Genomic DNA, 12,298 nt, shown 5'->3' on the forward strand with positions numbered 1-12,298 from the left:
CAAGTATTATGCACTGAGGCAGTGAGGTTTAATGACCCACAGGCAGTAGCTGGTGCAGTGTACCTTGGTGTTAAACTCACAGTAACCCTGGATAAGCTGGTGGAATTAAATATGGCACCACTAATAGGCAATATGAAGCAAGACCTGGATAGAATGAACCATTAACGCCTGTCACTATTTGGGAGGTGCAATGTGTTTAAAATGACCATTTTGCTGAAGGTGCTATATGTTTTCGGACTGTGCCATTAGAAATCATACAATTTCGGCTGTCCAATTTGCAAAGTGTGAGTTTTAGCTTTCTGTGGACAAATCAGAGACCAAGGAGGACGGCCAAATATATGATTCTGCCGAGGCAGCGTGGTAGATGGTCAGTCCCCAATTTTACATTTTATTACTGGGCTTGCATGCTGCAGCATATGAGTATATTAATCTCAAGTGGCTCAGGCAGGATCTACATCGCAGAAACTCCAACCATATATCAGTTGATTTTGGAGTGCGAAGCTAAAGGACGCCTTGTTAAAAAAGTTGAGTCTAGCTATTATAAGAAAACTAGGTTCAAGATTCTAAAATCAGGATTTAAAATCTGGGTTCAGGTCAAGCAGAAATTGGGTATCCCAAAAATTAGCTTATATACATCTATGAGAGCTCCGTCAGTTCCCCCATCTGTATTTCAGGATGCAATTACAGCCAGATGGGGACAGAAGGGCCTTACAGTCTTGGGGGACTTGTATTTTGATGGGGAACTCCTTTACTGAGCTTGAAGAGGCTTTTGGATTGGCCAGGGGGGAATTTTTAAAATTTCTTTAGCTGTCAGACTTCCTTTTTAAAAACATAAAAGACGCAAAGGCAGTGGTAAGGATTCCCTTGGTCAAGGCTCAATATACAATCTATTGATTCAAGGCTTACCAGATAATATAAAGCTGCAGAATATGAACTGGGAAGGTAGGTTTGGTGTGGAGGGGTTCTATATCCAGGAATCATTGGATCTAGGAAGTAGGGTGCAGTTGACGGCTAGATTGAAAAGCCAGCACTTCAAGACGCTTTACAATAATTTTCAATCTGGCCGGGTTCATTAAAAAAATTTGAGCTCCCAGCTGTTGAAAGGGTACAGAGTTGGTGAAGACGCCACCTCTGCTCCCCTGTGGAGTAGTAGAAATCAGGCTTTGCAAAAAAAGACACCCCTTTCAAAACACTTAAGAGAATTAGGTCAGGCCTGATCGTAAACTAGCTGTCTCAAGAAAACGTTTCCGAAAAACACAAGGAAAGCCCTGGGTTTTTCTCTACTGTTATTGCTACCCTCATATCGTTTTTTCAAATTAAGAGGGAAGCGATGAGCACGCTGTACTTCATGGTCACAGTTCCATTCAGGATGATCTGGAAATGCCCCCGAGTAATTTGACAATGTAGCGCCGCGGATCATCCCCTTCGACCCCTTTGGGAATTCCTAGTAGGCGGAGATTATTCCGGCCCTGATGGTTCTCCTGATGTTCCAGATTCCACTTTACGTCCGTCATAAGGTGACTTTGAGATGAACCAAGTTCTTTCAGGACAGTAACTTCTGATTCTAGGCATTCCGTACGGCTTTCAATCTGGGTAACCCGGTCCCCTATGTCCAATCAAATTTTATTCAAGTGCCTCATGCCCCCCTGTAGCTTCTTAGCTTCCCCCTTAGCCAGCTGGCTATCGGATCTAACCTCCTCTTGAAATTGTTTGATTGAGGCTAGTATGGCCATCAGCTAGGGTTCTTCAATGGTGCCGCCAGTGGAGCATACGGGAGCTTCTGGTGGTCCAGGGTTTATAACGGGTTCCTCCCCAAAAGACAGAGCAACATGAGAGTCAGAATAGTCCCATTTCAGCTGGCTACGCCGTTTTGCGTTACTACACTCGCCTTTCGGCTGCTGCACAGTCCCGGTTTCATTAGAGAGGCTTTTACCGTTAAAGTCTAAAAGTGCCCCATCAGCTGAACTAGAGGAACATTGTTCCTCCTCTGAGTTTGAGCCGTCTGAGACCGAGAAAAAGGGGTCTCCAATAGAGTCAAGAGAATGGGGAAGTAATGTTGCTGAAAAATCGTTGGTACCTAGATTGGGATTTGTCAAGCCGGTGGCCCCCCTTTAAGTTTTCAAGAGCCAAGTCTCTGGTAATCATAGATGTGGTGGACATTAAATTACCCACTGTGAGGGCTTGAGAGGGAGTTTCAAAGTTCCAAGAGTTAGTAGCCAGCTCTAATCCCTCCATTTCCACTAGCTGCCCAATACGGGTAACCCCTTGAGTCCCTTGTGCGCCTTGTACTTCTGATTGTGTTGATATATCCCCATCTCTTTCCCCTGCTAAAGTTGTGAGTATGGTTTGATTTATTAGGAACTGGGGGTTTGTTGGTAGAAAACATTTTAGCAATTGAGGACTGTGAATTTAAACTCTCCTTAAGGGTACCACTTCCTCCTGAATCCCCTGTGTTTTTTTGTGGTGCCCGTCTCCCTTTTACCTTTCGGAGCCGGCTCCTGTGCTGGTACTTCTGCGCCTCCGTGAGCGATGATGAGAGGAGCATTGCTGTTGCCAGCAGTAGTTTTTGGTTTAGCTCCTCGTGCTCCACAGGAGGTCATCTTCGCGTTATGGCGGAGTTGAGTTGCAGCAAAACCCAAAACCAGTAAATTTGCAGCCAGCAGTGTAAAGTTTGTTAAAAGAGCGGCTGCAGCTAGCAATCCAAGTGCATCGCAGGCTTTCCGCAGCATTAGTCGGGTTTGCGGCCAGCACCTGGAGTTGCCAGTAACGAAAATCTCGGAGGGATAACAGCGGTGTCCTCCTACCAATTTCGAAGTCAATTGTGTTTGCATGCGTGATCCAGGTGGCATAGGCAAGGACCAATTTCCCTCGCAGTGTGAGAGGCGAGGTGGCTAGGAATTAGACGAGCACCATCTTGCTCCCCTGGTCAACCAGCACTTTCACCTCTGAAATCAAAGCCCAAGAATATCAACATGAGATAAAATCTAGAAAATGACAACAAAAATAGATTAAAGGTATTATAAAGAGGGGCATAGAACCCTAGAGTCTTATCAATGCGTGTAGCTTAGATTTCAGGCTCTTAACCATTTTGGGCTATCTACTGTCTTTTTTGGCCAATTATCCTGTTTCTTGTAATTTTGGTATGTTTAACACAGCGGGGGTGGGTGGCAGGGACCTACCACGAGCAGTCATCATTCAGGGCCTTCCTGATTGCTCTAAGACGGGGGGAGTTTGTATTTATCTCGACAGTTAGACTTTTTGTGCTTTACTCAGGTCTTGGGACCGGGAAAGAAATAGGAAAAAAAAAGCAAAAAATGATTAGGGAAAAATTGAAAAAGTATATTTATGGCTGAAGGATTTAATGACAAAGATAGCGAAGGGTTAGCGATAATTAATGCAGCTTTACATAGAAAATTCAGATATGCTGAGGAATCATTTAGGTATAAAATCTCTCCTTGACCATGGCATCTAATTTCAGATGTATTAGCATTAATATTTGTGGTTTAAATGATGCCCGGAAGAGACAGAAGGTGGCTCATGTGCTGTGTCTACTGGGGGCCGAGGTAGTCTGCCTCCAGGAAATGCATATTGAGGGCTTACAGCTATATCTTTTAGACATACTTGGATATAAATTGGTTGGGGGACCTCCCAAGTTGCACAGGTGTGATGGGTGGGGATCTTAGTACAGAACAGATCTTCACTACAGCCCATTCGTACCAAGGTCGATCCTCGTGAAAGATGGGTTTTGGTTGAATGTCGGTTACCCTCAGGGTTTTCATTACCCTTATTCTCCGTTTATAGTTGTACTGTAGATGATCCTGAAGTATTCCACTTGCTTAACAACGAATTAGCTTATTGGCCCCTTCCTGTGATTCTGAATGGAGATTTGAATATCAACTTACCCAGTGACTGGGGGGGGAGTAATCAGTGGAAATGCACAGGTCGAAAACCTAAGGTATTTCATGCCATTAGTAATTTAATGGATACAAATGGTATTATTGATGTTTGGGCCTCTTTGAAACCAAGCCAGCCGGGTTATACTTATTACTCTGCCCCCCATCTTTCTCTAGCTAGGCTAGATGATTTTTTGTTTCATCTTCTCTGATAGGCAAATGTGATATTGATATTGCTCCTCAATTTTTATTGGATCACAATCCTCTAATTTTTATATGACAGGGCTACCCTATCACAAAGAAGTTTCTTCATGGAGCTTTGAGTGAGCGCTCCTTCAAGATGATGGGTATCAGTTTTTATGAGAGGATGGATTGAGAAATCTCTGGCTGAAAACATTGGGTCTGCCCCCGTAATGAGTGTTTGGGACACACTAAAAGCATGTGTCAGAGGGGAGACCTTACAATTTTCTGCAAGGAAAAATAAACAGGAAAAAAACCAAATTTTGGAGCTTCAGGGAATGCTCACAAAAGCTGAAAACAAGTTAACTGAAGTGTTCCAAAAGGAAGATTATACAGAACCTGCACAAGTAGAAGCATTGGGCATTAGGGCTAAAATTGGTACTACTTTGGCCGAGAAAGCCGCGGGTAAGTGGGCCACTTCAAGAGAAAAAATGTACAAGTGTAGCGAGCTTATCGGCCATCAGCTAACCATTAGAACAAGGCAACAAGTAACCCTTAATGCAATACAATCAATTCAGATGCCCACAGGGGAAATAATGAGCAATCCCAATAAAATTCGATTAGTCTTTCATGAATTCTATCAGAAACTATATTCCGAAGATGGTGTTGCAACGCAAGAGCAGACGAGGGAAAAAATAGATAATTATCTAGATACGGTCTCCTTAGCACAACTTAGCCCCACGGACAATGACTTATTAGAAGAACTTCCTTCATTAGAAGAAGTAACCACGGCTTTATTTAAGCTGCCTGACGGCAAAGCGGCCGGACCTGAGTGCATCCCCGTGAGTTTTATAGGATCTTTTTTCCACAATTAAAAGATCTTTTTATGACTCTAATAGAGTTTATTTTCAATGGCACTTCTCCACCTGCATCCTGGGCAACAGCAAAAAATGTTATTTTCCCCAAGAAAGATAAATCACCTTTACAAATGGGCTCCTATTGCCCAATTACTCTCAATAATTGGGATTCTAAAATGTATGCTAAGATCTTATCGACTAGACTATCCTCTATCATCAAACACCTAGTTTCTAAATGGCAGCATGGGTTCATCCCTGAGAGAGGCCCTATCGATCATATTCGTCGAACCATTACATTACCCGATGCCGCACAGACTACAGGAGACCCGATTGCGTTAATACTGCTTGACGCGGAAAAAGCATTCGATCGGGTCTCCTGGGAACTCCAGTGGAGAGTTATAGAAAAGATGCACTTTGGGGTTAAAGCTATTCAAACAATAAAACCCCTTTATTACAGCCCTATGGCTAGATTATCGATCGATGGGCAGTCTACTGAGCAGATAGTAATTTCACGAGGGACGAGACAGGGCTGTCCCTGTTCCCCATTACGTTTTGCTTTATATATAGATCCCTTAATAAAACGACTCCAAAACAACCCAGACATTAGGGTTATCAATAGCTTAGATAATAAAATGATGACCTCTGCTGACGATCTGGCCCTGGTTACTTCAGATCTGGAAAAAGCCATAACAGCTATTGAATCAGAAGCTCAAGAATTTGGAAAGATATCTGGTTATGCTCTAAACAAAGACAAAACCCAGATTATAGTTAAACAGAAAATAACATTGGCTGACAAGAGAGTCATTTCCAGGGCAAAATATCTGGGTGTAAGCATAGCTGCTGACATAGATTCAATTGTCTCAGGAAATCTGATGCCCCTGGCGGCAGAAACTAAAAGAGCTTTGTACAGATTGAATAACTTGCATTTGACCATAGTAGGACGCTGCAACGTGTTAAAATTATTTTTTTCCAAAGTTACTTTACTTTTTTAGAGCCATCCCTTTGAAGTTTACAAATGTAATACTGCAGAAATTTGAATGTCTCTATTCTCAATTTATCTGGGCATATTCACAACCCAGAAGAGCGTTTAGATTTCTATCCCTTCCTCGAGACAGAGGGGGTTGGGCACTCCCTAATATAAGATTATATTATTGGGCTACAGTTCTGCAAATTTGTTCTATATTAATATAAGAACAACTATTGACCTCAACAATGCCACTCCAGTCTCCATTCAAATTATTGCTTGGGCCTGCGGCCTGGGGATGTATGTGGCATCAGGTGGAATATGGCTTTTATAAAAAGGTCAGATTTAAGTCTTTGATGGGTACATTTAAGGTTTTTTCCTCTGTTCGGAAACTTTTGGGTCTAGGTAGGCTGGATTGTTAAACCCCTACCAATCATAACCCTAATCTACCCTCTATTTTTGGGAGATCTTATATTCAAAATTGGCTTACTTTTGTTTTGGCATTCTTAAATGAGGGGCCTTCTTTTCAATCGAAGGTATTTTGCCCTTAAAACACAATACAACCTGAGCCATAATGAGGCCTTCAAATATCTTGCAATCAAGGATTTCCTGACCCGTAAGACTGGCAGCCCTCGGGGTTTATTCCCAGTGACTTAATTAATAAATTATGCGGATTCCCCATGCCACGCATCGGATATATCTACTCAACTTTGAATAATCTTATGCCGGATGACTTGGCCAGAGTTTCTTTTAAATGGCAGCAAAAATTAGATACTACTGACAATAATTTTTGTGTAGCACTACGTGCTGCTCAGAGTGATCTCCTCTCAGCCAAACTTCAGGCTCAGTTTTTTAAAACCGTGTTTTTCTCTATCTTACACCGAGTAGAACTACAAAGTGGGTGACAGGCCAGGGGACACTATGCCCCAGATGTGCAGAATCTGAAGCAGACTCTGTACATATGTTCGCCTCTTGCGCACAATTGGGGCCTCAAATTAATCAAATACAGGACTTTTTTAAAAAGGTCCTAAAACAAGATATTCCACTATCACCTTCAACTATCTTGTTGGGTATTCAGGATACTGTTGACAGAAAGAAAGGTGGGGCCTTGATATTTGTTGCCATGACAATTTATAGGCTATGTATTACGTCAGTATGGATTGATCCAAACCCTCCATCATTCTCTCAATGGCTAGCCCGGCTCATTGCCATATGTAATCTTGAGAAAGCCATCTACTCCAAAAATGGCACCCGAGCCAAAAAGAAGGGTTTAATAATATGGGAACCCCTATATAGGTGACTCGCTCAAATCAGTGCCTAAGGATTTTTTTTTCTTTTTTTTTGTGTAATTTTTTTTTAATGGGAATTATTTCTGAAGATCACTTTGAGACTCATTTTTCACACACGTAGGTTTGAGGTCTCACTGAGCCTAGGCCCAATTTCTGCTTATTTGAACTAACAATGATTCTCTTTGTTTGGATAACGCTAAAACTAACCGGCCATCTAGATGGGTCACTGTTACTCACTATATCAACTTATCTGGATCATATATTGCTTTTGGAGAGTAGGACACTATGATATGGTTAAAAGATTTGTATTGTCTACTACCTGACCGTAAATGGCTAAGGTTTCTTTAATCTAATGATAAACTCTGGATGGTTGTGTAGTCTGATTTAACATGTTTAAGTTTTTTACACTGAGAGCACAGGTTTTTTAGACATGATGCGCTTGATGACTACAGGTTCACATTCGAAGCACTTGCACTTTTATTTTTTTCCCTAATTTAGGAATGAACTTTATATATATACTTCAAATTGGTGAATAAGCAATGTTTATAAAAATCATGTTTATGCTTACAATGTACAGGAATTATCTCTCTACTCGTTTTCGATTTTAAGTGGTGCAGGGGTGGGGGGAGTGGTCGCTGAGGTGTTTAACACTGCTATGTTTCTTTTTTCATTATTTGTACTGCTTTAATAAAAAACAAAACAAAACAAAACAATCAAGACAATCTTTAATTTATATCACACCCGGGCAAAGGTAGCAAAGCGGGGCGGTAGATTTGGTTGCAAATGTTAATAGGTGTGGCTCTGAACTCACTAAAATTATTCATACTTTTATTCATGCACCAAACTAGATCTATTTTTGCAGAAAATTGGGTGTTTTTTGGGGCTAATTATTGGTGGGCAGGTTTCAATTACCCCAGCACTGGTGAATTAAGGTGTGAGTGATAGCTGGAGGACAATGATGAACTAAGGCGAGAAGCATATATATATTATTTGTCGCTATGGCAGTTGCTCGCCTATGCATTGTGACAGAATGACTAAGTCCGGACCCCCCCAACATTTTTTATGTGAGGTCAAGATTGTTAGCAATTTACCACATGGAAATCTCAGTGTATAAATTCAAAGGGCATAGGAAACAGCGATGTGGGGCTAGGAAATTGGCTCCAGTAACTACTTGGATGGAAGGGTTTCCAGAGCAGCAGTGGCGGGGGAAGACAACAAAGGTGATTATATATGTGGTAGCCTTGGCCCTTATGTGCTGGTATTTCCTCTTTTAGAATTGTCCTGGCTTTGTCTAATCTCTCCCATCACTATTGATTTATGGTTTGTAATACTGCATGGCATATATTTTTTTAATTGTGCTATGTTTTGGTCTACAAACTTCACTATGCATTTCCACTTTATAAATATATTGGTATTCAGAGTGTGATGGAAATGTTGCTTCTACTTAAGGACACCTTGCTGCTATATGTAATTTTTAGATTAGGAATGGCGGGGGGTATCTACTGTTGCTGCTGCTTATGAATTATATGCTACAGTATGTTTTTTGTCTGCTGCCATTAGTCTGTTGGTCCTATCATGTATCTGGATCCGATATACTCATTGGTATTGATGTTGTGGTTGATTTACTTACAGGAAAGCTGTGAATCCCTGATAGTATAGGCCCTAGGGCCCCTTGATTATGGAACACCTTTGGTTTAAGAATAAGCACCTGCACTTTAGACTTAGAAATGAGAACTAATGTTTGGCACAGGGTGCAGCATGTTTTTTTATTGATCAACTATTTGTCTGGGCTGGATCGGGGTGGCAAGGCTAGAGGGGTCGGCTTAAAGATTGTTTGTCTTGATAATGTATTTGATTACTTTGTACTATATATTGAAATGTCTGCTATGTATAATGATGAAATACTGGGTAAACGCAATAAAAGAAAAAAAACTATCCTCAGAGCATCTGCAGTAGCAGTCCTGCGACATATTTAAAGGCCAACTTGTCTGCATGGCTCACTTGGGTCTCTCAATATTAGACTACATACCTGCGACTCTGTACATGTTTCACTGGGTATCTAAGTAAGTATGTCGCTATATTGTTGTGTAGTCTCTACAAATCTATATAGGTTCTATGCATTTAGACAACATAAACTAAGGGATTGGTGTCCAGACTGACTCCAGACACCCCCAAAGGATATGTTAGTCTGTAGACCAGCTAGCTCAAAGTGCCACTATGAGCCCCTCTTACCAAGGAGTGGAAACAGTACAGTACTTTTTGTTCAGCCGCTCGCATTACTTAGTCTCAGAGAAATACAAAGATTCAACGGTGGGGATATTTTCACTAAGCATTTTATTGAACTAGCGTCATTCTAGTATAAAATATGTGTGCTGCAACAACAACCATATGTATACGGTTATAAGCACCAACTGAGTAAAGAAAAGGCAGAATTCTACCATAGTGCTAAAACAATAAATATATTCAGGCATATGGATCATGACAGTAATAATGCGTAATCCTACGATGCAAACCCTAACTAGATGTACTTAAGTGCACCTAGCATGTATGTGGGTGTATAGCCAAGGATTCCCCTAGGCAAGAGCCACCCGCATTACCTGATGTAAGAGAACAAAGGACCCCGCCTTGGTCTCGAGTTGGACACCCTGCAAGGGCTGTCAAACTACTGCGTGCTGGAGTGTCTGCGCGCAGGGACCGCAGCGTCTCGCGTCAGCATGGAAGCTTTTTCGCCTCTGGCTTACCCAGTGAAGATGTGGTACTTATATACCCAAAAGGTACCCTCAGGGGTTCTACCTAAATGTGTCATAGCACTTGTGGGCATGTCGGTCAAGGATGACGATAGTGGTGACCCTTATACAGAGTTATTATGCAGAAGATGGTAATCCTGCTGTGATACTGAGAATCCTCATGCATAATAAATTAGGCTAGTTTTCAGAGAAAAGTACACAGCATTTATGCGGCACCTAACTAGGTAAAAGATCAGTGCCAGAACCATTATGTAGAACAATGGTAGGACAAATGTAGGTAAAAGGTCATGCAACTACCTAGGCCTATATCACTGTTGCTTGCCTTCGCAGACGACGGCCCCTGTAACACCTCTTGGATCAAGTCAATGGAGAAAAGGTGACCTTCTCCAGTTGCCACAGCCGTTGCTGAGTAAGTACTCGAAGCCTGTGAGCCTGTGGTAGAGCGGGTGTCCATTCTGACAGGAGCTGAAGCATCCCGTGGTGCCTCTAGGAATGCCAACATCATTCTTGAAATATGCTTAGGACACTGCACTACATGGGCCTTTAATAGGTCCAGCAGTACATCCACGTCCGGAGGCGCAACGGATGGAAGTGTTAGACAGATGTCCAACACACATTCAAGTCCACAGGATAGGCAGCGGAGTATAGGCAAGATGCAGTCGACCCAGACCTATCTGATTGACAGAAACCAATGCTCGCTTAGCTCCTGAACCCGAGGTGTGCCCAGATGGAGTACCATGCGTTCACGGCAACATCGCTCCAAGTGTACTTTTTCCATCTCCTTGGAATTGGGGACATCCATTGCGTAGCAGAAAAATTAATACCAGGATACCCACTACAAGTAGTCGGACCAGCGGAAGCGCTCCAAAAAACGCTTCCCAATACTATTAATGATGGAATTACTCCGAAGATCATATGAAGGGTGCTTAATAGTCCAGAACCTATGCTTTTGAATAGGTGTACTATACCACGCATATCAGACATGTTTAAGATATGATTTACCATTTCTATGAAATGGAGCGGGAAGTTTGTTCAGACTAAAGCCTTTATCTCAGCCGAAGACCTTGCAACCTGGAGATCAAAAGTTTCTCTGGCTGAGGTGAAGGCCACCTTCTTCTGTAAAAGTATGGCTTTCAGTCTGCTCAGAGAGTCAAACAGTATAAGGGAATCATTCAATGAAGGTCATAGAGGTGCCTCCCTGAATGTGTTGGTCAGTGGAAACAATACTTGCATACAAGTAGCCCTGGAACTTACTGTGACCAGATATGCTTATGCTGCCAGGTTTGCAACCGAAGCGTTACAAGCTCCATAATGCACTGAGAAAGACTTCAGTGTCCCCATTCTTGCATCTAAATCTGTTTGGTAATTCCCAAGATTCATGGATGTATTCCCTACCCAACTCTTCATACCTGTCTACATGGTGGTACTGTAGATGTAGTGGACTGGCTGCTGATACCCAACCCAAACAATCAGATATAAGTCAATAAGGACACTCAGTGAGGAGCAATACACCAATGGCGTGCACAAATTAGCTTTAATGAAACAGTAAAGTAAATATATGGGTTAACAAAAAAGTGAGGTGATTAGATACATTTTTGTATAATGGTATATTGAATGATAATAACAATCAAAAGATCAGATTCACTAAGAGAAACTATGATTGTATACAAGTATGAAGTTTATTAGAATAACATTCAGGAAGCTCAGCCGTTCAGTCTCAAATACCTAATTGATAACTATGTAACAGTTGAAATGCCATTCCCTTGTTCCTGACTTGCAAGACAGCATTAATCAACTGGCTATGAAGTGCACAATGGCTAGTGCATTATATTGGAATATCCAAAGCAACTCCGTAAGCATATGAATCAGAATGGAGCATAATACATTTAATCACAAACACCACAATGACACGTTGATCAATTAGAATAAAGCAGTGAAATAAAGACCCTTCATTCCTGGGTGGAACTTAAGATGGAACTTAACTTATCCACACTGCTGGGAAGCCCTCTCCTTTCTCTCGAGTCCCTCTCTCGCTCAAGTGTCACAGCCAAAGAACAGCACAGCCAGGGAGGCAGCTACATGGGCGATGGCAGTTTGCACAACTCCATCTGTGACCTTCAATCCCCCTCTGCCTCTGCGCTTACATATCCTGAAGCTTGGCTTGTTTCAGATTGAATCAGATTCTGCTCCATTCTCACAATTTCTAGCTGTGTTATCAGTGCGTGTCCTTTGGCTGCCCTGATGCTCACTAATCATCTCTTTGGACATCTTTTGGATTTATTTCTGAACTCTCTTTCTCAGGGTTAGAACAACCGTCGCCTGCACCTCTCCCATACTTCCTGCTTCTCGTAGTTTCTTAATGTATTGT

The sequence above is a fragment of the Triturus cristatus genome, chromosome 6, assembly GCF_964204655.1.
Source record: "Triturus cristatus chromosome 6, aTriCri1.1, whole genome shotgun sequence".
Lineage (NCBI taxonomy): Eukaryota > Metazoa > Chordata > Amphibia > Caudata > Salamandridae > Triturus > Triturus cristatus.